At 38.1% G+C, this 27,666-nt stretch overlaps 1 protein-coding gene and 1 non-coding gene across 4 annotated transcripts in view; one reads left to right on the forward strand and one right to left on the reverse strand.

Annotated features, from left to right (window-relative positions):
• Clcn5 (chloride voltage-gated channel 5) overlaps positions 1–27,666 on the reverse strand; it is a 162,875-nt gene that overhangs the window by 120,121 nt on the left and 15,088 nt on the right. The gene's annotated exons all lie outside the window — the stretch shown is intronic.
• Positions 23,962–24,064, forward strand: LOC114105746 (U6 spliceosomal RNA). The gene has a single exon (XR_003585081.2). It is a non-coding gene; the product is annotated as a U6 spliceosomal RNA (small nuclear RNA).

Consider the following 27,666-nt stretch of genomic DNA (forward strand, 5'->3'; position numbering starts at 1 on the left):
GTATACAGGTTGCAGAATCACATTGGTCATGCAGTCACATATATACACACAGTAATAATAATGTCTGTTTCATTCTACTATCCTTCCTATCTCCCAAACCCCTCCCCTTCCCTCCCATCACTTCTCTCTACCTAATCTAGGGTAATGCTATTCTTTTTTTCTCACATCTTCATACATGTATTTTGTATAACAATGAGGTTGAAAAGATATTTTCAAACAGACTCTTTTGCACTACAATAACTAAATTTACACTTTTATTTTGGGAACTAACTGATCATTGCTATTGTATATTTAACTAACTTACCCAACAGATCCTTATTGAGTCTTAATACATAGACACTCACTCATGAAAGAGGGGTAACTACTGCCTTGAGGCAGAGTTTCGCCAGCCCGGTATGTGAGTGGTCTTTCTCCTTAGATTGCCATGACATGTAGCCCAAGTCAAAGGCAAGACTCCATAGACATGTATCAGCCCAAAGGCAACTGGATACATAGGTGCCCTAGGTGCTCAATTCTATTTATATATACTAGCAACAATCAAAAATTGACAAAATAACATTTTAAATAGCATCAAACAATTAAATACTAAGGGACACATCTAACAAAAGATATGCAAAACCTGTATACACCGAAAACTATAAAACATTGCTCAGAGAAATAAAATACAACCTACATCAATATAACTTAGTTTATTGTATGCCATTATGCCTCAATAAAGCTGACAAAACATAGATAAAAATCACTTGCTCACAAGGCCAGATTCTCAGAAGTCATCAGACCAACCCCAGGCAGATCCTCCAGTCCCTTTGTTACATCGATGCTCCTGATTTGGGGCTGAGGAGTATGACCTCATATTTTCACATTCCAAGTGGAACAAACAACCCAAGACTGTTGGCTGACCTATTTCAATCCTGCCAGATACCCTAAGAGCACATATATTTTGTTGTATATGACCCAATTTTCAGTCATTATACATACTGATAAGATTCATAAAAAGGTTTTCCTCTGAAATATTTTTAGGGGGTACTGAGGATTGAACCCAGGGATACTTAACCACTGAACCACATCTATTTTATTTAGAGACAGGGTCTCACTGAGTTGCTTAGCACCTCACTAAATTGCTGAGGCTGTCTTTGAACTTGCAATCCTCCTACCTCAGCCTCTTGAGCCACTAGGATTGTAGGCATGCGCCACCACACCTGGGTTTCTCTAAACTTTAATGACTTACTCACTACAATACTGAGGCAGGGTGGAGTTATCTTATGAGGCAAGCAACAGAAAAGAGAGGGCTTTTGGAACTGAATAACGTTCTGGTGAAAGAATAAGCCTGGGAGACAAGTGTATGGCACACAGTAAGTGCTTCAAAAACTAGCTCAAATAACATAATAGAATTAACTAAGTTTAAAAATAAATACTATTATCACAGTGGATCAAAACCCTGTGAATGTGAAAAATTCTTAGAAGAGAGGTATCAGTTGTAACATAGTATCAGAGGCCTATGAAAATTCCTCATATAGCAGAATCCTATACATGCAATTAATATGAAGAGGTTGGTGCAAAATAATCTGTTTAGAAGTCTCCAGAAAATGTACTACCTGGAGGAAATGTCCCAAAACTTATATTATGTTCACCAGTAATTCATTCTTAAAGTAGATGTCTGCACTGTGTGTTTCTAATTTGTATTCTTTAAAATAAAGATTGAGGTGAAAAAAATAATATTAATTCAGAATTTGTCATAATCTAGATTAGAAATGGGTAGGAAAAAAATCTTTAGATAGAGATAAAGGAGTGTTCAATAGCTTAAGCAAGATTTTTGGGATATGATAAATCCACTTGAGCAAGTTACCATTATAGGCCCCTCAGAAAAACCTAGTAGCAGCTTAGTATAGGTAGTAAAATCTGTGAAAACAGACTGCCTGTATTCAAATCCCAACCATAACTTAACAGCCACATAACCCTAGGGAAGGTACTGAACCATCTTTGTGATTCAGTTTCTTCATCTATAAAACAGAGGTGAAATAGTATTTACCTCATAAATTTGTTGGGAGGATTAATGAGTTAATATTTGCATGGTGCTTAGAAAAGAGCCTGGCACACAGTTCATCCTATTTAAATGGAATATTAATAAATGCACTGCTACTTGTTCATTAAAACTGTAACTAAAAAAGTTTAAGCTATGCACTTCACTAAAATGCACAGTCTTTAGTTACAGTCGATGGGATTAATAAACTTTCTTTTCAGAAAACTAATCTCTTACTATTCCTCCTGTGACAGTTCTTATTAAATAATATATCATGGAAGTAGTTTACTGATCTGATGGGATCCAAAAGCATCTGATTATTCAAAACATCATCTGACACTTTCTGGCACATAGTTGGTGCTCAATAAATGGTTGCTGGTTAAACATCCCTCCAAGCCAAAGCAAATTTACCAGAGTTTAAAAATGCAACATGTATTACATCCAATAGGGAAGAAAGGCCTCATAAGAGGTAGGGTTACCACCTAACCGGTTAACCAACTTCAATGAAGTTGCCCAAGATAAGAATGGTGCTGGTTTACTGGAAAAGCAGCAAACTTAAGCCTTTGGTTTCAGTCAAATGATGCAATACATGTATTCCTTAAGACTTCTTCATGATAACAAGAAAAAAAGATTTAAACACAATCCACAAATAAGAAGAAAGTGCTATATTCTAAATGGCCTTGCTGGAAAACAACACAGGTATTCAGGGTAACTCTGACATGGAATTCATGAGGTCACCCTTCTTTTGGAAGGGAAGATACCAACCTTGCTTGTAATATTTATCCTGAGATGCCTCCTAAGTTAGCAAACCAATTTCCCTTTTTCCAAATATAAGACCAGAATCAAGCAGGAAGAAGTACCTTCCTGCTTCTTCCTGCTCTGAGTGATCCAAGTGAGCAAAAGTTGAAAGCATCATCTCCACAGGTAACAAGAGAAGTGTAGCCAGGTGCAGTGGCCCACTCCTATAATCCCAGCAGCTCAGGAGGCTGAGGCAGGAGGACTACAAGTTCAAAGCCAGTCTCTGCAACTTAGCAAGGCCCTAAGCAACTAAGAGAGACCCTGTCTCTAAATAAAATACAAAAAGGGCTGGGGATGTGGCTCAGTGGTTAAGCACCCCTGGGTTCAATCCATTGTACCAAAAAAAAGAGTATCTTGTAAAGAAGCCGCCAATTTATTTATTTCCATATTTTGCTTGTTCGTGTGTGTGTGTGTGTGTGTGTGTGTTGGGGGGGGTATTTATGGGAGAAAAGAATGTGTGTATAGATATATATTTTGGCTTATCAGAATGCAGCATGCAATTAAAGTTACTAGTAGTCACCATTCTGTCCTGAGTCCTGATAGATCTTTTTATTCCTTCTTCTGTGTAGACTACTTTTCTATTACTGGGATGCCATCTGTTGCAGCAGCCTCACCTGAAATCCTAATCAGCCCCTCCCAGTCCTCAAACCATATGCTTTACAGAGGAGAGAGATGAAGAAATGTAAGTTTTCTTGCTCCTCACCTCTGCAGTCACAAAGGGCTATTGTTCCAACACAACTTTCCCATGCTTTCTCCCACTCTTTTACATACATCATTCTATTCTACCCAGAATCATTGGCTTTTGCCACTCTGCCATACCCTCAACTTATCCTTAAAAATATTTCAAATGCCAAATGATGTCTCTCACTTCCTTCCTTCACCTCTCAGCTCCTTCTGAAGTCACGGGCTAGTGTACTGCCTTTATCACCATTCAGGATATTGGTGCAGGTGTGTCAATTCCTTCAGACCATTTCATTACTGGACTTGGAGTTTCTTCTACTGCTTCTAGACTAAGACAAGAATGTATCAGTCTGTTACCAGCAGTACCCCTGGGCTGCACCAAGAAGTGCACAGATCTCCATTCTCCAGGCAGGAAATGTGGGACTGGTTCAGGCTTAAAATCAAATAAGAAAAATATCAAGGTGAGATTGTCACTTAAAGTTGAATCAGTCAAAAGCCACCAAGGACAAGCCTGTAGTCTGACAAACTCAATGTTTTAAAAATATTTTTAGTTGTAGATGGACACAATACCTTTATTTTATTTATTTATTTTTATGTGGTGCTGAGGATCGAACCCAGTGCCTCACATGTGCTAGGTGAGCGCTCTACCACTGAGCCACAACCCAAGCCCAATTTTTTTTTTTTTTTTTGCTTATTATAAGGAATGAAACTCCAAAGGAACCATGGAATGCTGCTCAACAAGAGGGAAGAAGCAAGCCTCTGTGGATTCTTATTAAAGGATTCCAAGGACAACTTTATGTAAGTAGGATCAGTTCTGGATTGCTTACTATTTCTGAGGCAGGAATAGAACTCGGGATAAATTAGGAATTGGTCCTCTTACTTCTTAGGAGGCAAGAGCAGCTCAGCAAACGGAACCCCTAAGTAATAAATGGAAGAACAATGTGGGTCTTGAGGCAACATTGATCAAGAAATTAGTGTCACTGAGAGAGGGGACCTTTCTAGCCATTTATGTCTACAGTTAACTTTGCCATTGTCTCAGCCCAGTTAACAGCAGGAGCTGATTTTTTCTTTATTCAGTCACAACTGCTTCTCACATTCCAGATCTTTTTGAGTCTTTTAATGCGATGGGTATAGATCTCATGAATTTCCAGTTTATTTTTAGTCCTCCAAATGTTTAGATCTGGAACCAGACTATACAACCAAGAAGAACCTGACTTTGAAGGTTTGTGTAAAAAACTAATGACTTTAGGGACATGTAGAAACTTTGGCTTCATCTTCCTGTTAAAGGTTATGACTTTTGGCTGGAAGAGAGGATATGGGAAATGACTATCCTGCAACTTTCATGATGTTGAAAAGTAGGATATGGTTTTCTGGATAATCACTTAAGATCTCAGAATGATGTACTTCTGGTAAGGGATGAAGGAAATTTCACAAAAATGAAGAAGAAATTATTTTAGTGGAGATTCACTAATATGATGAATATGAACTTCAGTGAAAATGTTGAGGAGAAAAATGCCAGTACTGGAAGGGATGCTCATGGCTTCTCAAGACAAAACAAAGCTAAAGAACTGGAAAGCATGCCCAGGACAAGAGAAGTCTACATGCTGACTTTAGCATATTGGTAACAACATTATTGGGATGCTTGGAATATCAGAAAGCAAATATGGCCTTACAGTTATCCTCATCAGAGCCAATGCAGTGGCATCTCACATATGATTATAGAAGACAGTGGTGGCATGGTTGAAGAGATGCTTTGAAGCCAAGCTGATCAGGGTTCAACTCTCTGTGCTGCCTCACACTTGTCATACGATCTTGGTCAAGACACCTGCCCCCTCTGCACCTTAACTGGCTCATCTCTAAACTGAGTATTGGAATACTAACTTACTTCACTAAGTTTTAATGAAAATTAAAGGTTATAATGCATCTAAATATACATCACAATGTACAGCACAGAAGAGGGATCCAAAAGGTAGATACAACATCATCAACATCATCATCACCAGTTGTAGCAAAAGTAGTAGCTCAACAGGACAGAAGGTGGAAACCTGGAAAATAATATTTGGTTGAGAATGAAAAACAATGAGAAAAAAGTAATGTGGTTACTGTGGTACTGAGGATTGAAGCCAGGGGTGCTCTACCACTGAGCCACATCCCCAGCACCCTTTTTTTTTTTTTTTGGTGACAGGGGTGTAGTTGCCAAGGCTGACCTTAAACTTCTGATTTTCCTACCTCAGCCTCCAAAGTCACTGGGATTACAGGCATGCACCACCATGCCTGGCAGTAGTGTTTATTGGACCACATTCTGAACTTCCTTGGATCAGAAGAAAGGTATAATATTGAATGCCCTCCCGTCTCTAAACTTCATGTGCACACAAATGTATGTATTCATTCCTCTGTTCTCTGTATCTTGGGACATAAAATCCAACCAATCTGAATATGTAAATCATGCTAAACCATGCAAGGTCAGTTTTTGGTAGAGAGAATCGTGTAGAAAACCAATCACATGAGCTGAAAAGTAAAGATGAGGAAATATAAATAGCTCTTTCAAGTTATTTTGAGATAAAGAAAATGAAAAATATATTATTAATCTGTGAGGCTAGAAGGACTAAAAGGAAGATTGGGGGAGTGAAAGGGGAATTCTTGGATATGTTTGCAAGGTAGAAGAACATGAACTCTTAAAGGAAAATACTGAAGATATAAGAGACAGAAGGGAAATGATTAATTGAATGGGATATCTTAAAGGAGGCTTCTGGAAAGAGGTAAAAAGAAAAATAAGTTTAGCCTTGGAAAAGATAATGCAGAATGAATGAAGATAAAAGTAGCCATGTAAATAAATGTTTGGAGGAAAAGAAAGTTTGTGACCAAAGGGCTCTCTCTTTGTAAGAAAGTATGTAACTAGATTATCTACTGAAGGAAGCTAGGGATAGAGAAGCTGAAATTAAGGGGCTGGAGGGGTGTGGTAAAATGGGACAGCTGTTGTGGGAAATTGGAAAAGAAATCAACTAGGAATGTGTAAAAAAGGATTAGTGAGCAGCCGTTGAGGATCCAGCTGTGGTTAGAAATCACAGTTTGGTCATGGATATAATCAGCATGGTGAGGCAATTTTCCCTAGTACTTACTCAGCAGCCTGGGAACAGGACACAAGAAAGCAGATGCTCAAGTTCATCTAGGTTTGGGGATTGACAGGACAGGTGCAGCGGAACAAGAGGGATGTGAGGATATTGAGGATACTGTGGGAATTAATATCAAATGGCTAGCAGGGCCAAGTGGGGGTGGGAAATACTTATCGGGTGGGAAAGAACACAGAAATAGGAGGGGGCTGAAAAATCGAGGAGTAAAAGGAAGGTACTAGAAGTATCAGTGAGGTCAAAGAGGTTCTGTGAGAATAAGGGAACAGCAGATGTGGAAGGTAAGAAGTATTAGTCAAAAAGCTGAATTTTAAAAGTAGAATGGTTCCAAATAGTGACATGGTTAATCAGTGTGGTCACATGAAGAGGTCTTTGAGGCAGAGTGAAAATTAAGGTCATATGACTGTAGGTCAAGTATACATTATGTGAGGGCATTTATTGGTACATCAGTGTACAAATACATGCACATTTCTGGACCAACTAACAAGACTTCTGAAAGGCACAGATGATCTGAGAAGGGAGTCTTCCAAAAAATGCCATTGGTGAGGTCTAGGAAAGGAGTCAGGGTACACAGAAGACTAAACTAGCTGCCAGAGGCCTCAAAGAATATGAGCAAGTAACCCAGACATTGGTTTATGCCAATGAAGAGGGTTGGCATAATACCTGATAGCATTCCTGTCAAAGAAAAAGGGGACTGGGTGCAGTGGTGCACACCTGTAATCCCACTTGCTTGGGAGGCTGAGGCAAGAAGATCACAAGTTTGAGATCAGTCTCAGCAACTTAGTGAGGTCCTAAGCAACTTAGAGGGACCCTGTCACAAAATAAAAACTAAAAAGGGCTAGGGATGTGGCTCAGTGGTTAAGCACCCCTGGGTTCAATCCCAAGGACTATATATATATATATATATATATATATATATATATATATATATGGAAGGAAAGAAAAGTTGTTGAACATCATTATGGCACCAGAAGCTTGCTTGAGATCAAGGAATTATCAGAGAACAAGCAGCTTCCATTTAAGAGAGTTGTGGAAAACAGTGTCATCAAGGGAAAGAGTTACAGAAAAAAAATGGTTGCAGATACATGGACATTTCTGGACCAACAAACAAGAGTTCTGAAAGGCACAGATGATCTGAGAAGGGAGAGTCCACCAGAAAACAATATGCTTATAAAAGGAGAAGGGCTGTGCTGAATTTATAAAAGGGGAATTTCATCCTATAGGATGCTAAGGAAGCAGTGAGAGGAACCACAAACTCTCTAAGTTTCACCAAAAAATAAGAAGTGATTGATAAATGCAGAAATGAAAGCAACTTTAGGAAATATGGCCATGCCTTCTTAAGTACTGCTCCGTAAAGACCATGAACAAACTAAATGATAGGTACAAAGATATTCCCCAGATATCGGGAATGAGCATTTCTATAAGAGATCACATTGACTCTTATGTGCTATGATCTTAAAGAAAAAAAAAGAAGAAATAACTAAAGAGCACAATGCAGCTATACAGAAAACAGCTGGTAGGCTACAGGAACTAAATGTAGCTGTAGCAGGTGCAGATTTTTCAAGGTAAGATCATCTACTCTAAGTAGAAGATATATGTGAACAGGTGGCAGAAAAAAGAGAGTCAGTGAGAATGTGTGTGCACAAGTGCGCAAGCAAGAACACAAGTGGAATGACTCAGTTCCTATTTGTATCCCATCTTAAAAGGATAATTTTCCACTCTGGGAATGGTAACGCAAACATGAGGAGAGTTAATGAGAACACAACAGATGCTGAGATGTGGAAAATAGTAGAGAGGTTTTAAATGAATTTGGACCTGTGGGCCCAGATAAAATATAGCCTATGATATTTTTTAAAAAATACTTTTTAGTTGTAGATGGACCCAATACCTTTATTTTTGTTTATTTTTATGTGATGCCAGGATCGAACCCAGTGCCTCATGCATGCGTGGCAAGCACTTTGCCACTGAGCCACAACCCCAGCCCTAGCCTATGGTATTGAGGTAACCTATATTCCTGATTGCAAAGCCTCTGCTGTGATCTCTGAAAAAATCATGGCCAACTAGAAAGATGAAGGAAAATTAGTGTGACAATTAAAAGCATAACTTTCAAAAGTCAGAACGTATCTGGAATAACTCAGGATACAAAAACTGCTGATCATGATGTAAAAAAAAAAAAAACAGTCTTACAACGAAGTATAAAAGAGATGGTTATGCCGGGCACAGTGGCACATACACCTGTAATCTCAGCAGCTCAGGAGGCTGAGGCAGGAGGATTTCAAGTTCAAAGCCAGCCTCAGCAACTGAGCAAGACCTTGTTTCTAAATAAAAAAAAAAATTAAAAATGGACTGGGGATGTGGCTCAGTGCCCCAGAATTCAATCCCTGGTATGAGAGAGAAGAGAAGAGAAGGCTCAAAAAGAATGCTAATGGGGACTGAGGTTGTGGCTCAGTGGCAGAGCACTTGCTTTGCACACATGAGGCACTGGGTTTGATCCTCAGGACCACATAAAAATAAATAAACCAAGATACTGTGTTCATGTGTAACTAAGAAAAATTTTTTTAAAAGAATGCTAATGGCGACAAATCCTCTGAAATGGAAATGAGGACAACCACTCCATTCAAAATATCTTCAAAAAAAATAAAATACTTGGGAATAAACCTAACAAAAGAGGTGAAAGACTTATACAATGAAAACTACAGAACCCTAAAGAGAGAAATAGAAGAAGATCTTAGAAGATGGAAAAATATACCCTGTTCATGGATAGGCAGAACTAACATCATCAAAATGGCGATATTACCAAAAGTTCTCTATAGGTTTAATGCAATGCCAATCAAAATCCCAACGGCATTTCTTGTAGAAATAGAGAAAGCAATCATGAAATTCATATGGAAAAATAAAAGACCCAGAATAGCAAAAACAATGCTAAGCAGGAAGTGTGAATCAGGCGGTATAGCGATACCAGACTTCAAACTATACTACAGAGCAATAGTAACCAAAACAGCATGGTACTGGTACCAAAACAGACGGGTGGACCAATGGTACAGAATAGAGGACACAGAAACCAATCCACAAAACTACAACTTTCTTATATTTGATAAAGGGGCTAAAAACATGCAATGGAGGAAGGATAGCATCTTCAACAAATGGTGCTGGGAAAACTGGAAATCCATATGCAACAAAATGAAACTGAATCCCTTTCTCTCGCCATGCACAAAAGTGAATTCAAAATGGATCAAGGAGCTTGATATCAAATCAGAGACGCGCCGTCTGATAGAAGAAAAAGTTGGCTACGATCTACAGTCGGTGGGGTCGGGCTCCAAATTCCTCAATAGGACACCCATAGCACAAAAGTTAATAACTAGAATCAACAAATGGGACTTACTCAAACTAAAAAGTTTTTTCTCAGCAAAAGAAACAATAAGAGAGGTAAATAGGGAGCCTACACCCTGGGAACAAATCTTTACTCCTCACACTTCAGATAGAGCCCTAATATCCAGAGTATACAAAGAACTCAAAAAATTAGACAATAAGAGAACAAACAACCCAATCAACAAATGGGCCAAGGACCTGAACAGACACTTCTCAGAGGAGGATATACAGTCAATCAACAAGTACATGAAAAAATGCTCAACATCTCTAGCTGTCAGAGAAATGCAAATCAAAACCACCCTAAGATACCATCTCACTCCAGTAAGATTGGCAGCCATTAAGAAGTCAAACAACAACAAGTGCTGGCGAGGATGTGGGGAAAAGGGTACACTTGTACATTGCTGGTGGGACTGCAGATCAGTGCAGCCAATTTGGAAAGCAGTATGGAGATTTCTTGGAAAGTTGGGAATGGAGCCACCATTTGACCCAGCTATTCCCCTTCTTGGTCTATTCCCTAAAGACCTAAAAAGGGCATGCTACAGGGACACTGCTACATCGATGTTCATAGCAGCACAGTTCACAATAGCAAGACTGTGGAACCAACCTAGATGCCCTTCAATAGACGAATGGATAAAAAAAATGTGGCATTTATACACAATGGAGTATTACTCTGCATTAAAAAATGACAAAATCATAGAATTTGCAGGGAAATGGATGGCATTAGAGCAGATTATGCTAAGTGAAGCTAGCCAATCCCTAAAAAACAAATGCCAAATGTCTTCTTTGATATAAGGAGAGTAACTAAGAACAGAGTAGGGATGAAGAGCAGGAGAAGAAGATTAACATTTAACAGGGATGAGAGGTGGGAGGGAAAGGGAGAGAGAAGGGAAATTGCATGGTAATGGAAGGAGACCCTCAGGGTTATACAGTGGAGGAGGTAGAGAGAGAGGAGGGGAGGGGAGGGGAGAGGTGGGGAGGGGGGAGGGGGGAGGACGGGAAAGGCAGCGGAGCACAACAGACACTAGTATGGCAATATGTAAATCAATGGATGTGTAACTGATGTGATTCTGCAATCTGTGTATGGGGTGAAGGTGGGAGTTCATAACCCACTTGAATCAAAGTGTGGAATATGATAAGTCAAGAAATTTGTAATGTTTTGAACAACCCACAATAAAAAATTAAAAAAAAAAAAGAATGCTAATGGAACAACCTATTGCTAAATGCAACTATTGGATGAACTTCAAGGATATTATGCTGAGAAAAACAGAAAACCATCTCAAAAGGATACATACTACATGATTCCATTTATGTGACATTCATGAAATAATATAATTATAGGGACACATTAGTGTTTGCCAGGGGTTAGGAGTGAGTAGGAAGAAGGGATGTAGCTATAAAAGGTCAGTGCAAGGGAGTATAAGGGTGATAGCATTGTTCAGTGTCTTGATTATGGTGATGATCACACAAAACTACACATGATAAAACTGCATAGAGCTACACATATGCAAGTATGCTCACATTTATGTTATTTCTCTCAATATAATCTCTATGGATTGTACAAATATCAATTTCTTGGTAAGATGTTATCACTGGAGGAAGCTACAGGAAGAAGTGGTATGGGACTTCCCTGTATGTTTCTTTGCAGTATCCATAATTATCTGAAACTATAATTATTTTAAAGTGGTCTTTTAAAAGAATGCCATTATATCAATGTTTGCCATGCAGAAGATGATCTGATTACATGCTGCAGGGGTGTGTACTTAGCACTACCCAAGTTGGGAAAGACAGTGAAAGTAAGTTCATAAAATTTAAAAATGATATTAAATATGGAGACACAGCTTATCTCTTTTCAAATAGGACTAGAATCCAAAAATATTGATAGTCATTGGAAAGTAAAAGAGATAAAGGTAAGAGCCCACATTACATTCCTAGCATGTGGCATAGTTCCTGACACAAAGAAGAGGGCACCAAAATACTCTGGAAAGCAGTATGGAGATTCTTCAAAACACTACGAATGGAAACACCATTTGACCCAATTATACCACTCCTCAGTAGATACCCAAAGAAGTTAAAATCAGCACACTACAGTGACATAGCCACATCAGTGTTTACAGCAGCTCAACTCACAATACCTAAACTATGCAATCAACCCAGGTGCACTTCAACAGATGAACAGACAAAGGAAATATGATATATATTTATACACACATACACACACACACACACACACACACACACACACACACTGGCATATTATTCAGCCATAAAAAGAATGACTTTATGACTTTTGCCTGTAAATGGATGGACCTGGAGAACTGTCATGCTAAGTGAAATAAGCCACTGCCCAAAAAACAAAGGGCAAATATTCTCTCTGATAAGTGGATACTAATGCAGAACAAGGGGGAGAGGGAATTGAAGTTCAGTGGATTAGACAAAGGGGAATAAAGGGAAGGAAGAGGGATGGGAATAGTAAAGACAATGGAATGAATCAGACTTAACTTTCCTATGTACATATGTGAATATACCACAGTGAATCTCCACATCATGTACATCCACAAGACGGGGGTCCTAATTAGAATAAGATACATGTGTGTATAATATGTCAAAATATACTCTACTGTCATGTATATATAAAAAGAATAAAAAATAAAAATATAAAATGAAGAAAGAAGAAGAGGAGGGCTCCAAACACATCTGCTGAAGAAATAAATGAATGCAAATTGAAAATATTCAGTAGGTTTATTGGAAATTTTTCTTAAAAGGTTCTTTAGTCAACAGAAAGATAATATTCTGGCAGAATATTCTACTTCGTTAAAAAGTATGTATTTCGGCTGGGCTGGCGTTGTTGCTCACTGGTGGAACATTCACCTAATATGTTGAGGCACTGGGTTTGATCCTCAGCACCACATAACAAAATAAATAAATAAGGGCTGGGATATAGCTCAGTTGGGTAGAGTACTTGCCTTGTTTGCACAAAGCCCTGGTTTCAATCCCCAGCACCACAAAAATAAACAAATAAATAGATATATAGTTACTGTGTACATTCACAACTAAAATATTTATTTAAAAGTATTCATTTTTCTGAGGGAGGATGGATGTAGCAGATATTGCACTATTACTGTGCTTTGTACTGGCCAGACCTCTCCTCCTTGTTCTGCATTTATAGGACGAGTCAAGTCCGGTGAGCCATGAATAAACTAGGCATATGAATAAACTACAGTGTATCCAACTAAGGCAACTATAATGATTAACTGTCTAAAAATCTTGTTATATGAAGAACACCAGAAGGAATGCAAGATATTTATCCTGGAAAAGATAAAATGTGGCAGGTAGAAGGGACAAGTTAGATAATAATTATAATGTAGGCCATAATATAATGATAATATTACATACCTCAATGTAGGTAACATGATGCTTCACAATTTACAATGGCTTTCATATTTGTATTTTTCTCTGTCCAATGTATGAAAGGCTGGCAGGTAGGGAAAGCGTTAGATTTTCTTCTGCACAGCTAAAGTGGTTAGAGTTAGAGACAGATTTCAGCTCAGTATAAGGAAGGGTTTTCACACATTTCAATCTGCATGACAATGGAAGGACAATGATAAAAGCAACAAGGATGTGCTAGAAGATGTTGTAAGTACTGTATATTTTATTATCTGATTTAATATCACAAAAGTCCCATGAGACGGGTATTACTATCCCCCTTTTATAAATAAAAGAACTAAAGCAGAGAGTGAACTAATCTACCTAAGGCTGTAACCACAGCTAATAAAGTATTGGAACTAGAATTAGAATTCAGGCAGCCCCACACCAGAGCCACTGTTTGTGGGTAACTGGAACAATCACCTGCTAAGGCTGTGGCAGAGTCAGTTAGAGGTTGCACTAGATAAATATATTCCTAGATAACATGACTCTAGGAATCTTGGATGATAGGCCAGTTTGGATTTGAAACCCAGCATGGAACTGCTCTGGAAGTGGCATAGCTCCAGTGTAGGACTAATATTAGCTCTAAGGGCCCAAAGCATGCAGTTTGAGAGTGAAGGCAACAGTGTCAGGCCTGATGAGTTAAGACATCTTGGTGGAACAGTGGTATAGCTCAATACATATGGAGACTGGTTTTTGGCTTCACCAAAATTTGCAATTTGAAACTCCATTAGAAGATTGGCATCATTGTAATTGAATTGTGGGAATATCTCTGTTCTATTTCCTATTCCAATCCCTGCTCCCATCAACTGATGTAACGTATTAAAATTGCACAGTTCACTACAGCTTGACAGTTTTAATTAACAAGTTCCCTTAGCTAAAACTATATAAATTGCAATTTCTACCTCTGGGGAAATAGAGCGGTAGGGTTTTCCTTCATTAAAGATTAAAAAAAAAAAAAAAGAAAGAAACCTGCCATGTTGAAAGCCAATGTGATAGTTGCTACACTGAACTGTCTTTGGAGTACACAGTACATCATTAAAAGTCAAGGTAGAATATAAACTAGTGACTCAAATCTAGATGAATTTCTGAAAAATAAATTGGACAACAGAAAATGCACTAAGGTCATAAAAATAAACAACCTATATACAGAAGCACTCAAATTATCCCAGACTTACCAACAGCTGAGCTTACGGCACCTCATTGGGGGTGGGGGGTGACTGTTGAAATGGCTAATCAGAAGACATAAAAGGAACATGCCAACTCTATAAAATGTGTTTTGTTGGGTGTCTACAGATATCTACATTCCCATAATCAGGGTTCTAGCAGGAGCTTAAGAAGCAGAAATTGCAACTAAGGGGTGTAGTTTTGACTGCTTTCAAAATAGAGGCAACAGCCATCCCATGGCATGATGCTGAGGTTGGCATACCAAAAATAGCATAACCTGGAAAAGGTGGTAGCTGGGCAGAATGGTAGCAGGGCAGGCAAGGGTAGTAGGTGGTATTCTCTTACTTAATTAGAGACTCTGCGAGGTCAAAGTGGCCCGTCCTAGGGAACTCATGAAAGGCAATTTAGTAACACACTACAGAATTAAACCAAGGTGTATTTGCCTCAAAGGCATGAACACTAGTTCGTCTGTCAGGAGTAACAGCCTTGCCATTAGCGAGGCCATTGACTCCGGATAAATTACAACCTAAAGCTCAGTTTCCCTGTCTATAAAATAAGAGGGTTGGCTTTTGGCAGGAAAAGGTTCCTTTAGATCATATCCCAAAGGAAATGCCAGATGGATTTGAGATATAAATGTAATTAAAATCTTAACTATTACTATGAGAAACAGGTTCCCCCTAATACTTGTAAGGCCATTATCTAGATGGGTCACAATCTTGTCCTTCCTCTTCTCTACACCCCTGCTTCCTATGCTGCTAGAGGCCTTAGGCATCCATATGTGGATAACCCAGTCCTGATGATTGCGCTCCACCCACACATTTCTCTCATTAAACTAATGAGACCTAGGAGAGCTCTCACCTATAGTACAGCCATCCCTTGGCAAAAGGGACCCAGAAAAGAGGCCCTTACAAGCCCTGGAAGCAGACTGAACAGGGCATTCTCAGCCTCAAATTACCTGGAGTAGGGTCTAGAAGGAATAGGCAGGAGATCTGGGTGGGCACATCTCCTGGGCCTTTGTAATTAATTCCTTGCCCTGTGGTAAGATACATATAAATTATAAACCATAAAGGAAAAGTTTGATGCATTTGACTATATAAAAATAGAAACCATGTATACATACATGTATACATACAGATCAATTACAAAGTAAATATCAAAAATGAGAAAAAAGAGATGTTAACATTATAACAAAAACTATCTTTAGTAATTAAATAACTTATAAAACAATTAAAAAGTGACTACCCAATAAGAAACTATCAATAATATAAGCATATAAAGAAAGTTCAACTTTGTTAATATTTAAAGGAATATATACAACAAAAAACCCTTTTGGAGCTGGGCATGGTGGCACATGCTTGTAATCCCAGTGGCTTGGGAGGCTGAGGCAGGAGGATTGCAAGCTCACCAATTTAGCAAGGCCCTAGGCAACTTAGCAACACCCTGTCTCTAAATAAAATATAAAAGAGTGTTGGGGATGTGGCTTAATGTTTAAAAAGCACCCATGGGTTCAATCCCTGGTTTACAAACTAAAAACTTTTTGATTCATCAAACTGGCAAATATTTTCCAAGTGATAATATTACACAGGATTGGCAAGAATTCAGTGCAAGTTTACAACTTGAGGAAAGTTTATCATCATTGATGAAAGTTTAAAGTGATCAATCTTTACTCTTCTACCTATCCAATTTTTACAATTATTCAAAATAAACACTTAAGAATATGCACAAAGATTTAACCCTGAGGATGTTCACTGCTGCATTGATAATGATAGGAATCAATGCAAATGTCCAACATCAGGTAACTGTTTAAACAACTTTCATCATTAAAATGGAGTAGTCAAAAGGGGTACTGCAGATGAAGAGCAGACAATATAAAATTATACCCACAAGATGAAAAATGGTAGTTTATAAAAATGGTGTAATCCATTTAGTGTTCAAGTTACACACAAACACACATGCAACTTCTAGAAGGTTATATGCCTGGTATTAACCATGGTCATCTGTCTTTTTAAACTTAGGATGTTAAATTTTTCTTTGTTTCTTATTTATATCTTCTAATTTAAAAATCTGGTCACAGAAAATATGTTGTACTTATTTCTAGGATTTTTTTAAAGAAAAATCATTTCTAACTAAGACTTAGCTACTCTAATATTCCACAAGAGCACCTCTTTGTAGCTTTAACATTTTAGGATTCTATAAAAGGAAAAACTAATTAACTGGATGATATCCTCTGGAGAGCAGGAAGGAGTCACTGTAGCATATTCTGCATTAATGGGGCAAAACTCTATTAGCATAAAACAAACAAGCCAAAAATAATAAAAACCCACCTAGAAGACAAAGGCAGCCTGCCTGTAAATACACACTGGAGAGTCCCCACCACTTAACACCAAAGATAAAATCTTTCCAGATTTTATCTTGAAAACGATTATTTTTTGTTTGAAAGATTTTTTTGTTATAATGACAAATGATTTTCAAACAAAACAAAACCTATATATTTAATGTACATTAGGCAGCTGAAAGGAAAGTCCACAATTGAACACAGTAGTATCGGGAGGGTGAGGGGAATACTTTTTCCACTCTTCTCTTTTCAAGGTAGAAAAGTTTCTGTTAGAGTGACATTCCTGGCCTCCTCTTACCCTCTTACTTACTCCTTCCCATAGAGGGAGTTACAATTATTTGCCTGAGTGATTAGAAAAGAAGAAATGCATAGTAAATCTGAATTCCAAAGCAGGGCCATTTTAACCAGTTTTAAAACAATGTAATTGTCTGTCCATCCATCCCCACATGCCTAAAAACATGTGCATGTGCAACTTGTGTGTTTAATCATTGCTTTTTGCCTGACCAGTCCAGGAGATCAGAAATCAAAAGATTTAAGATAAGTAGTCTGTTCTATGATAGAAAGTTTTCGTGTATAAGCAAGAAAGGGGTCTGACAAGGAAGGCATAGGAACACAAATGGGTCCTGAAAAATCCACATTTTAAGGTATCTGACCTCTCTCCATTTTGTGTCACACAGAGCTCCTGTTTGGTGAGCAAAAAACCATGACAGCTCATTGACCTGTCTAGGTCTGAGTGTCCCTTCAAGTATAGAGGATACCTCTATTAAAATTCCATTCATTTTTCTCCAACCAGTTCAAATGTCACTTCCTTCCTTCAGCTTCCCTCTTCACATTATCTACATATTATCTCTTATTCTTTCAGGATTCTAAGCCCTCTGGTTCTACCACTCATTTTATATGAATTTATATAGTCATGTGTGTACACATTCTTTTGCTAGGTTCAAGTTTCTTGTTGGAAAGATCCAAGTCAACAATTTTATAGGAGTGATAGTATCAACACAATGTCTGACACAGTTACTCAAAAGATATATATATAGGACTAAAACACTAGAATGCTCCTAAATTTAAAATTTTCCTTGCCCCTCACTCTTTAATAATACAGAATAGAGAATAGGCTTAATGTTCACCTTAGAGATTTAATGGCTACCAGAGCATACTTTAGCCCCATGCATTTAATTTTTTTGGTTTCCTCAGCTTTTAGTCTCATGTATGTGATAAGAGGGTGAGATACTTCCCACTTGCAGGAGCTAGCTTGATAAAACTCTCTACAGGAATACTAACAGAAATATGAAATTCCAAGTCACATATGTAATTTTAAATTTTCTGGAAGCCACACTAAGAAAAGCAAAAAGAAACAGTTGCGGTTGATTTTAATATTAAATTTTATCCAACCTAATATATCTGAAATGTTATTTAAGCATGTAATCAAGGTAAAAATGATTGTACATGCTTTATTCTTTGAAATTTCAGTTGCATTTTATACTTGTAGCATATCTCAATTCATACCAGGCATTCCTTGTTAGTTGCAAAAGCTAATTATTTCATTTCTCTTTGCCTTGGTTTCCTCAATTTTAGAAAAGAGATAATAGATACCTTACAGAGCTGGACTGAACTTTAATAATGAAATATGCATAAAGGGCTTATAGGAGTACTTGGAAAACTGTAAGGGCTAAGTAAATATTAACTACCATGATTTTCATTCATTTATGAAAAGACTGAGCTTTAAAAACAAGTGTATTTCCCAAGTTCATAAAGCAAATCGATGCTGGTACTACTCTCTGTCTTGTAAATAGTTGTCTATTAAATCAGGCAGAGCAGCTGGGAGCAATGGAAAATCATATTTTTACCCATTTAAAATTCCAAACTGTTAGCCAAATGGAGTTTGGGAGTCAGTCCAAAAGGCAACATTCTTCAAAATGGTAGCTTAGAGAAATGCCATCCAGCTGTGTTATACTAATGTTTTTCTTTCGACCTACCACTTCCTTTAAGCTCTGGCCCCATTTGCTGTAATATTTCATCCATGCCAATATGTGCAAAAAATCCAACTTACATTTTACTCTGCATTATATTGAGTTATTTTGGTGTTTCTTTTTAAATGGGAAGATTGAATATTCTTGTATAAATACATAAAATTCCCAGCATCTAAGACCATCTGATATTTTGTCAAATATTAATTGTGCTGCTCACGACACTCAAAGTACAGATGAGATACATAAGCCATAGCCAAATTGAAGGAACAAGGAACATTATTTCTGGCCTTGGGTTTGTGAATAAGTGTGACTTTGGGCAATCCACTCAAAATCTATCTCAGTTTGGGATAAAGTAATACTAAGTATTAAAATACAAAATCACTCATGATGAAGCTGCATCAAGCCTTAGGATTCTTATTTATCTCTCTTTAAGTGTTTCACAATTGTTTTTCCTTAAAAAATAAGCATCTACAGTTCTGGGAAAAATTACTTCAATATTCAAACAACTAGAATATTTAGCAAAGTAAATAAAGAATAAATCTATCTAATATTTATGCTGCTATCACTGAAATCCAAGAAATCATCATATCCCCCAGCTTTCAAATAAGTAGCAAGGTTAAGAATTACACGACATCATTTCTCTCTGATATGTGGCTTCTAACACATAATGGTGGGGCAGGGAATAATAGAAGTTCATTTGATTAGACAAAGTGGAAAGAAGGTAAGGGAGGGGGATGGGAATAGGAAAAACAGTAGAATGAATCAGACATAATTTCCCTGTGTTCATATATGAATACATGACCAGTGTAACTCCACATCATGTACAACCACAAGAATGGGAAGTTATAATTCATGTATGCATAATATATCAAAATGCATTCTATTGTCATGCATAACTAAAAAGAACAAATAAAAAATTTTAAAAAAGAATTATAGGATATCAGCATAAACACAAAGGGGCATCAAATGATTATATTCACAGATTTCTCATCCTACTCCAAGTTCCTAGAACTGTTTTCTCAATTTCAGTACTATTGATATTTTGAGTTACAAAGTTCTCTGTTGCAGGGGGCTGGTCTGTACATTGTAGAATATTTAGCAGCCTCCATGGGCTCTTCCCTGCCCACAGTTGTGAGAGCCAAAAATGCTTGTAGCACTACTGAATATCCCCAGAGGCAAAACTGCCCTTGGTTGAAAACCTTTACTATGGCTACTCTAAATTCCTTTGGAATTAAACTTATACAGAGACCTTCAATTTTCAGTGTCACTGAAAATTATCACGGCTTATGACCACCTAATCAATACAACATGCAATGATCGATACCTATTGGCAATCTGGATTCTCAAATGGTACTTTTCCATTTAATACATGTATAGTGGAATAGACTCATGCAATTACTCTATGGACCTATTACACTGTGAAGTTTATCCATCTATCTTTTTCAGGTCTAAAACATGTTTCTAAATAAATTGTGATTTTGGTAGTTAATATTTGGGATTAAGATATTTAAGTTTTAGAGCCCATGATGTACTTCTTTAATGTGAACACTCTGGCTTTAATTTACTGGCTAAAGTTTTTTTTTTCCCCAGTTTTAAAGGTTTTTTTTTAATATGTTTGAATTCACAGAAAGTTGTATAAGTAATTCAGAAAGTTCCTAAATACCCTTCACCCAGTTTTCCGCAATGATAACATCTTCTATAACTGAGTTAATGGCAACACCAGGAAACTGGCATTGACCCAAGGTGTTCAGATGTATGCCATGTAGTCATGTGGCCCCACCTTGATCAGGACACAGGACTGTTCCATCACCACAGAAATCCCCTCCTGGGGGCTGGGGTTGTGGCTCAGTGGTAGAGCACTTTCGTAATATGTGTGAGGCACTGGGATCAATCCTCAGCACCACATAAATAAATAAATTTATAAAATAAAGATTTTTTTAAAAAAAGAAATCTCATCCTGCTTCCCTCTTTACTCATCTTCTCTCCCCCCCCCCCATCTCTATGATTTTGTCATTTGGTGAATGTTACACAAATGGAATCATATAGCATGTAACCTTTTGAGATTGAATCATTTTTACTCAACTTTTTTTTCTGGTGCTAAGGATGGAACCCATGGCATTGTACATGCTAAGATTGAACCCAGAGATACTTTACAACTAAGCCACATCCCAAGCCCTTTTTTTGTGCTACTGGGGACTGAATTTGGATGCTCTACTACTGATCTATGTCCCTAGCCTTTTTTTTTAGACATCTGACCAAAAATTTCAATACTACCCATCCACCATCCCATTCTCCTCCACCATGCCCCCACACTTCCTGTTACCCACTAAAGTGCACAAGTACAAGTTCTGGTTCCCAGTGACTAGGCTCTATCACCACCTTTTTATCTGAAGTTCTGACAGAAACTTATTCTCTTTCCTTGGGTCTATGCACATAAACAAATTAGGAAGAAGTACTAATGACAGATTATCAGTCATAAGATCATAGGATCAACCAAACATGTAAGGAATACCTACTCTTCAATACTATGGGACACAAAAAGAAACAAACATAATACATAGAAGAACCACAGATGAGAAAGAACAAACCACAAGTCCAGAGTCATTAAGCTAGCAGAGCTGATATACTGTCAGTGGAGCATTCAAAGTAAGGGTATTCTGCCTGCAGATCCTGCTGAACACTAGAGTTTACCCTGTTTATGGGCATGGGATTCAACACCTGGAAGAAAGGACACCAACATGATAATGGTGGTTACCTTAGAGGAGGAGGCTGAAAGGCCATTTTTGCTTTTCACTCTAGATGCTTCTGTATTATTTTTAAGAGAGTAGATGGGATTTCAGAGGCAGAGGGAATAATGAGAAAAAAGCCCAAGAACTAGACACCCCTAAGTATGGACATCATTAAGGGGCAAGAGGAAATAAAAGCAATGGAGAAACAGTGGGAGAAGCAGACAGAAAGAGAACTATGGGAGTGCAACAATGTTGTGGCCAAGGGAAAGAAGTTTCAATAGGGAACTTAATAAACAGAATCAAAAAGGGAAAAGGGGAGAGAAACAAGATGGCAGAACAGAAATTAGATCTAAAAGAGGTTTCTTAAAAAATCATATCCTCAGGGCTGGGATTGTGGCTCAGCAATAGAGTGCTTGACTAGCATGTGCAAGGCCCTGGGTTCGATCCTCAGCACCACATAAAAATAAATAAATAAATAGATAGATAGATAGATAAAGATATTAAAAAAAATCATATCCTCGTCAGGCTCTGTGGCACAAACCTGTAATCCCAGTGGCTCAGGAGGCTGAGGTGGGAGGATCCTGAGTTCAAAGGCAGCCTCAGCAATTTAGTGAGGCACTAAGCAACTTAGCGAGACAATCTAAATAAATACAAAATAGGACTGGGGATGTGGCTTAGTGGTTGAGTACCCCTGGGTTCAATCCCCACTACCAAAAAAAATCACACTCTTCTCCCTACATCACACACTTCAATCTTTGAGAAAACTGAGGCCCAGAAAGGGTAAGTGGTTGGCTCAATAGGTAATGGTAGCTAGGTGGCACAGCAAAGGAAAACCAGAACATGTTTATGGATAATATAGCAAAGGGTGCAGTGAAAAGAAAAGATACCAGAAGAAAAAGGGAATAATTGGATAAGTAGTACCTAATAAAAGACAGGAAGAGGGCTTGGGTTGTGGCTCAGTGGTACAGCGCTTGCCCTGCATGTATGAGGCACTGGTGTTTCTATCCTCAGCACCACACAAAAATAAATAAACAAAATAAAGGTGTTGTGTCCACCTAGAACTAAAAAATAATAAATAAATACATTTTTAAAGAGGAAGAGATGGGACTGTAGGCAGAAAAATAATACAACTTTTCCTCTGAGGCTACATAACTCATTTGTTTCCTTCTTCATTTCCTGGAGGTCAGGGGAATCCCTCAGAGAGAGAAACTGGATTTCCCCCAGAATTCTAGCTTTGGCAGCTTTCCTCTCTCAAAAATATCCCCATATCCTAGGCTCCACTAACTCCCTATTATTGAGGGATTCCCATATTTCTAGTTCAGCCCAGACCATCTCCTAAACTCCAGGAAAAGCAGAGATGAACATCTCTACCTAGATATCTAATGGGCTCCCAAATTGAAATCACCATCCCTACCACTGTATTCTCCCTCCAGCACTCAATCTCAGCAAAAGGTCCCATGCGATGAACTATTTTAGGCAAAGTACTGAACATCATTTTTCATTAGACTCACATCTATCTTAGAGCAGTCTTACCCACTGAGCATTCAATGATGGATTGATAGTAAATTGAAAAGTTTTAAATTAGCCCGATACAGATCTATGCCAAGTGTAGCAGATAGATCATAAGGTGACTCCGAACAATATGAATCTCCTGGTGTTCATTTCCTTAAACAATGCTCTTGCCCTGAGCATTAGTGGGACCTGTGATTAGGTTCTGACAAGCAGAATACAACAAGGGTGATGTGATTTCATTCCCTTTGTGTGTGAGAGAGAGAAAGAGAAAGAAAGACAGATAGACTGTATATTTTGTAAGATTATACAATCCTTTACATTATAGCAATTGCCTGTACATTATAGCAAGCTGCTATAATGTGAACTGCCTATGGAGAGGGCCTCATAGCAAGCAACTGCAGGCAGCTCCTAAGATCTTAGGGCCTCAGTCGTACAGCCACAAAGAACTAAACTCTGCCAACAACAACATGAGCTTGGAAGGGGGCCCTAAGCCTGAGATGAGACCACAGGCCTCGGCAGCACCTTGAGTGCAGCATGTGAGACCCTGAGCCGAGGACCAGCTGAACCATAACACACTCCTGATATACGGAAACGGAGATAATTAATGTGTGCTGTTTTGAGCAACGAAGTTAGTGGTAATTTATTATACAGCAACAAAAAAACAAATATATGAAGCAATATTTTACTAATTACTCGGGTAAAAACATTTATAAAATATGTATAATAATAAAGCTAAAACTAACAATATGAATAAGGAATATAAATTTACCTATATTAATGTTTAAGTAAAGGCATAGAGAGAAAAGTTCTTGTTTTAAAAAAATCAAGAGTACTCACTTCAGCAGCACATACACTAAAACTGGAATCACAGAAAAAAGATTAGCATAGACCCTGCACAAAGGATAACATGCAAATTTGTGAAACTTTTTTTTATGTAAAGGGAGGGACAGACAGACAATTGGAGGGAAAAGTGGGCCATGGACTCATGATGAACTCACAGGCGTAGTTACCAAAACCCAGTAACATGAGACCATAATAACAGAGCATAACACGCAAGAGAACTATTGTGCCATATGAACTGGTTGAATCAAATCAATAAATATCTCCTGGGTGCCTCTATTTAAGGCATTAGAAGGAACAGAGTGACCATAAACTATGTTCCTGTACCTCAAGTATCTTCTACTCTATTTAAGGTGCTAAAATAAACATACAAAAAGTTATACCATGATAAAGAATTTAAATTATGGTTTAAGATAATGATAGAAAAGTTTTATAAAGCTGATATTACAATTCACCTGGTAATTATCAGTTAGAGGCATAACAGAAGCAGGAATTCAGCAGAGGAAGATAACTCATCATTATTAATATTACAATTATTGTTTAGGAATAAGATGTAAAAATTACATTCAATACTGGAATTCACATTACTGAGCATGGGTTCTCAAATTTCAAAAATGAGGAGGTAAAAGACACTGTGTGCTAGTTCAGGAGTCTCTGTAGTACCAAATAGCATTATACTTTACAGAAGAGTAACTTTAGACAAAGAGGTATTAAATAATTTGCTCCTGATTACAGCACAGTAGGTCATTTTAAATGGGAAGCAGATTTTCTCTTAATCTAGTATGCTCATGAAAACTCACCCTGCCTTTCTAAGTTACAATGGCTTCGCGTACTAAGTAAACACAATGTCTTCACTAAGATTTTGAAATCTCACGTCATCTTTGATTCCCCTCTCTTCAAAGTTGACAAGCAGTCAAACATAGTCATTTCTTCCCTCGTGATATCTCTCATTTAGCACTTCCTTCAATTCTGCAAAGTCAACATCCTATAAAATCTTCTATTTAATCTTTGCAGCAAACTTCTAAATCATCTCTCCAATTTCAGTTTTGCCTTCCCATCTGTCCTGCATAATTATGACCATGGCAATTCTCTGCTCATGTCCTTTAACTGTACCTCATTGCATACAGAATAAAGTCCAGACCTCTTAATTGTAGATCCATTAAGTTCTAGTACCATCACTTTCCAGCTATGCGACAGGGGCCTCATTTTTCTCATGTGTTGAATGGGAATAATACAAACTGCCTCTTGGTCCTGGTTTCCCTGGGTCAGTCCCTATTTATGCCTACTCAAGCTGATTAGCACTCTACTCTCAAGTGTGTTTGTCTGAAAATCATTTGATCAACAAAGGGTTGTTACCAAGGTTTAATGAGACAACACATATAAATGTAACAGGCCTAGAATGACACTTTCTATTTTCTCAAGGGTACCTGGTACTTTGCTGACTGAAATTATACACAAGCACTCTAACAATAGAAGAACCTACTCATAATACATAGACAAACTCAGATGCTACCTACTCACCTTTGTCTGAATCCTGTGGTATTTTTGTTAGTCATCTGTTACTGTAACAAATACTTGAGATAAGTCAACTTAAAAAGAGGAAAGGTTTGTTTTGATTGGCATTTTTGGTGGCTTCCCTACATGGTAAACTGGCCCCATTGTTTAAGGTGTATAGTGTGATAGTACATCATGGTGGGAGCACATGGCAAAGGAGGCTGCTTACTTCATAGCAACCAAGAAGTGTAAGAGAGCAGAAGAGGAGGGACTGGGGTCCCAATATCTTCTTCAAGGGCATATTCCCAATATCATCCTTGCACTAGGCCCCACCTCCTAAAGATCCCGCCACCTCCCAATAACACCACAGGCTTGGAACCAAGACTTCAACACATGGGCCTCTGGGGGACATTTAAAATCCAAACTATTGCAGTATTCTATATCTGTCTTAGAACATGTCTCTAACACTACCTTGGGTCATGTATTTGTGCACATATTTTAACTTCCTCAGGTTTTAGTCAGCTTTGTAGCTGCTGTCTGACTAAAAGACCCAACCAGAACAATTGTAGAGGAAGAAAAATTTGAGGGCTCATAGTTTCCAAGGTCTTAGTCCACAGAAGGCCAGCTCTGTTCCTTGGGGCTCAAGGTGAAGCAGAACATCATGGCAGAAGAAGGCGGCAAAGGAAAGCAGCTCACATGGTGATCAGGAAGCAGGTACAGACTCCACTCTTCAGACACAAAATGTATACCCCAAGCCACGCCCCCAATCCCCACCTCCTCCAGCCACACCCTACCACTTCAGTTACCACTCGTGAATCCCTATCAGAGGATTAGTTCACTGATTGGGTTAAGACTCTCACAACCCAATCATTTCTCCTCTGAACCTTCTAGCATTGACTCACACATAAGCTTTTGGGGTAGACAGCTCACATCCAAACCATAACACTCAGAAACTACCTTTTTGGAGGAAAGTGTCTGCTTCTGAATCTTCTTAGTCCCACACATGACACTTAGTAATAATGTCTTCCACATAGAAACACTCACAAAATTACCTACTTACATTTGGAAAGAATATGAAATTTTGGCCATAGAAATCTATTCCACTTACCCACAGGCTGCTTATTCAAGTCTTCTGCTTTCTCACCTCTTGAAATCATTTCACTTGCATATTAGGATCACAGCAAGGGTACTCTAATAGGAAGTTCCTTCCTTTCACAACTGACCACTGCCCCAATTATCTTGGAGTGGCAGTGGAGGAGGGATTCTGAGAGCTGCTCTCCTAGGAATACACACTAACTAAAAGCACAAGTTCTAGAGCCAGGCTGCCTTGGACACAGGCTCCACCAGGTACAATCTTAGAATATTACTCAAGCACTTTACACCTCAGTTCCTGCCTCCTGGGTAGTTATTGTAAAAATTAAATGAGATAATTCATGTGAAGCACTTTTAAACACACATGGTAAGTACTTAAATATATGACAACATTTATTATTTCGTCTCTTTCTCAACTTCAGTCAAATCAGAATATTTTACTATGGAGTGAGAAATCTAAGCAACATCCTTTACCCAGGGCAGCCAAGTATGGGTTCTCAGGCCACCATCCAACTCACTCATAGCTCAGGATTTTCTCTGTCTGACTTTCTAGGACGTCTAGTTTCTCTTCCCAGTTCCTTCCTTCTTCATGCTTGGTTAAAGCTAGAGCCATTTTTAACAGCCTCTGTGATCATTAGCAAAGGTAAGACTCTTCCTGCCCGGTCCACTATGAATAACCTCCAGGCTCAAGTTCAATCCAAACCATATGCCAGCAAGGTCCTCATGTTCTCTGGTTCCCTTAACCAGAAAAATCTCTGAGAAGTTTTACTCTTTATTATTCCAGTCTTTTAGTTGCCACCTGTAGCCTGAAATTATAATCTTAACTCCTTTCTTGCAATTATTCCCATCACTCCAGTTTCTACCACCTGCAAAAATTTATAGCTTTCTCCATTTATACCCTAGAATAAAACTTATCTTGCTCCTTTTTTTATATTTTTAGGTGTAGATGGACATAATGCCTTTTATTTATTTTTATGTTGTGCTGAGGATCGAACCCAGTGTCTCACACATGCTAGGCAAGCACTCTAACACTGAGCTACAGCCCCAGTCCTTGTCTTGATTACTGGTCCACAGTCCATCTCCTGACTAATATTACAAATATTAGATA

This window comes from Marmota flaviventris, chromosome X, assembly GCF_047511675.1.
Source record: "Marmota flaviventris isolate mMarFla1 chromosome X, mMarFla1.hap1, whole genome shotgun sequence".
Classification (NCBI taxonomy): Eukaryota; Metazoa; Chordata; class Mammalia; order Rodentia; family Sciuridae; genus Marmota; species Marmota flaviventris.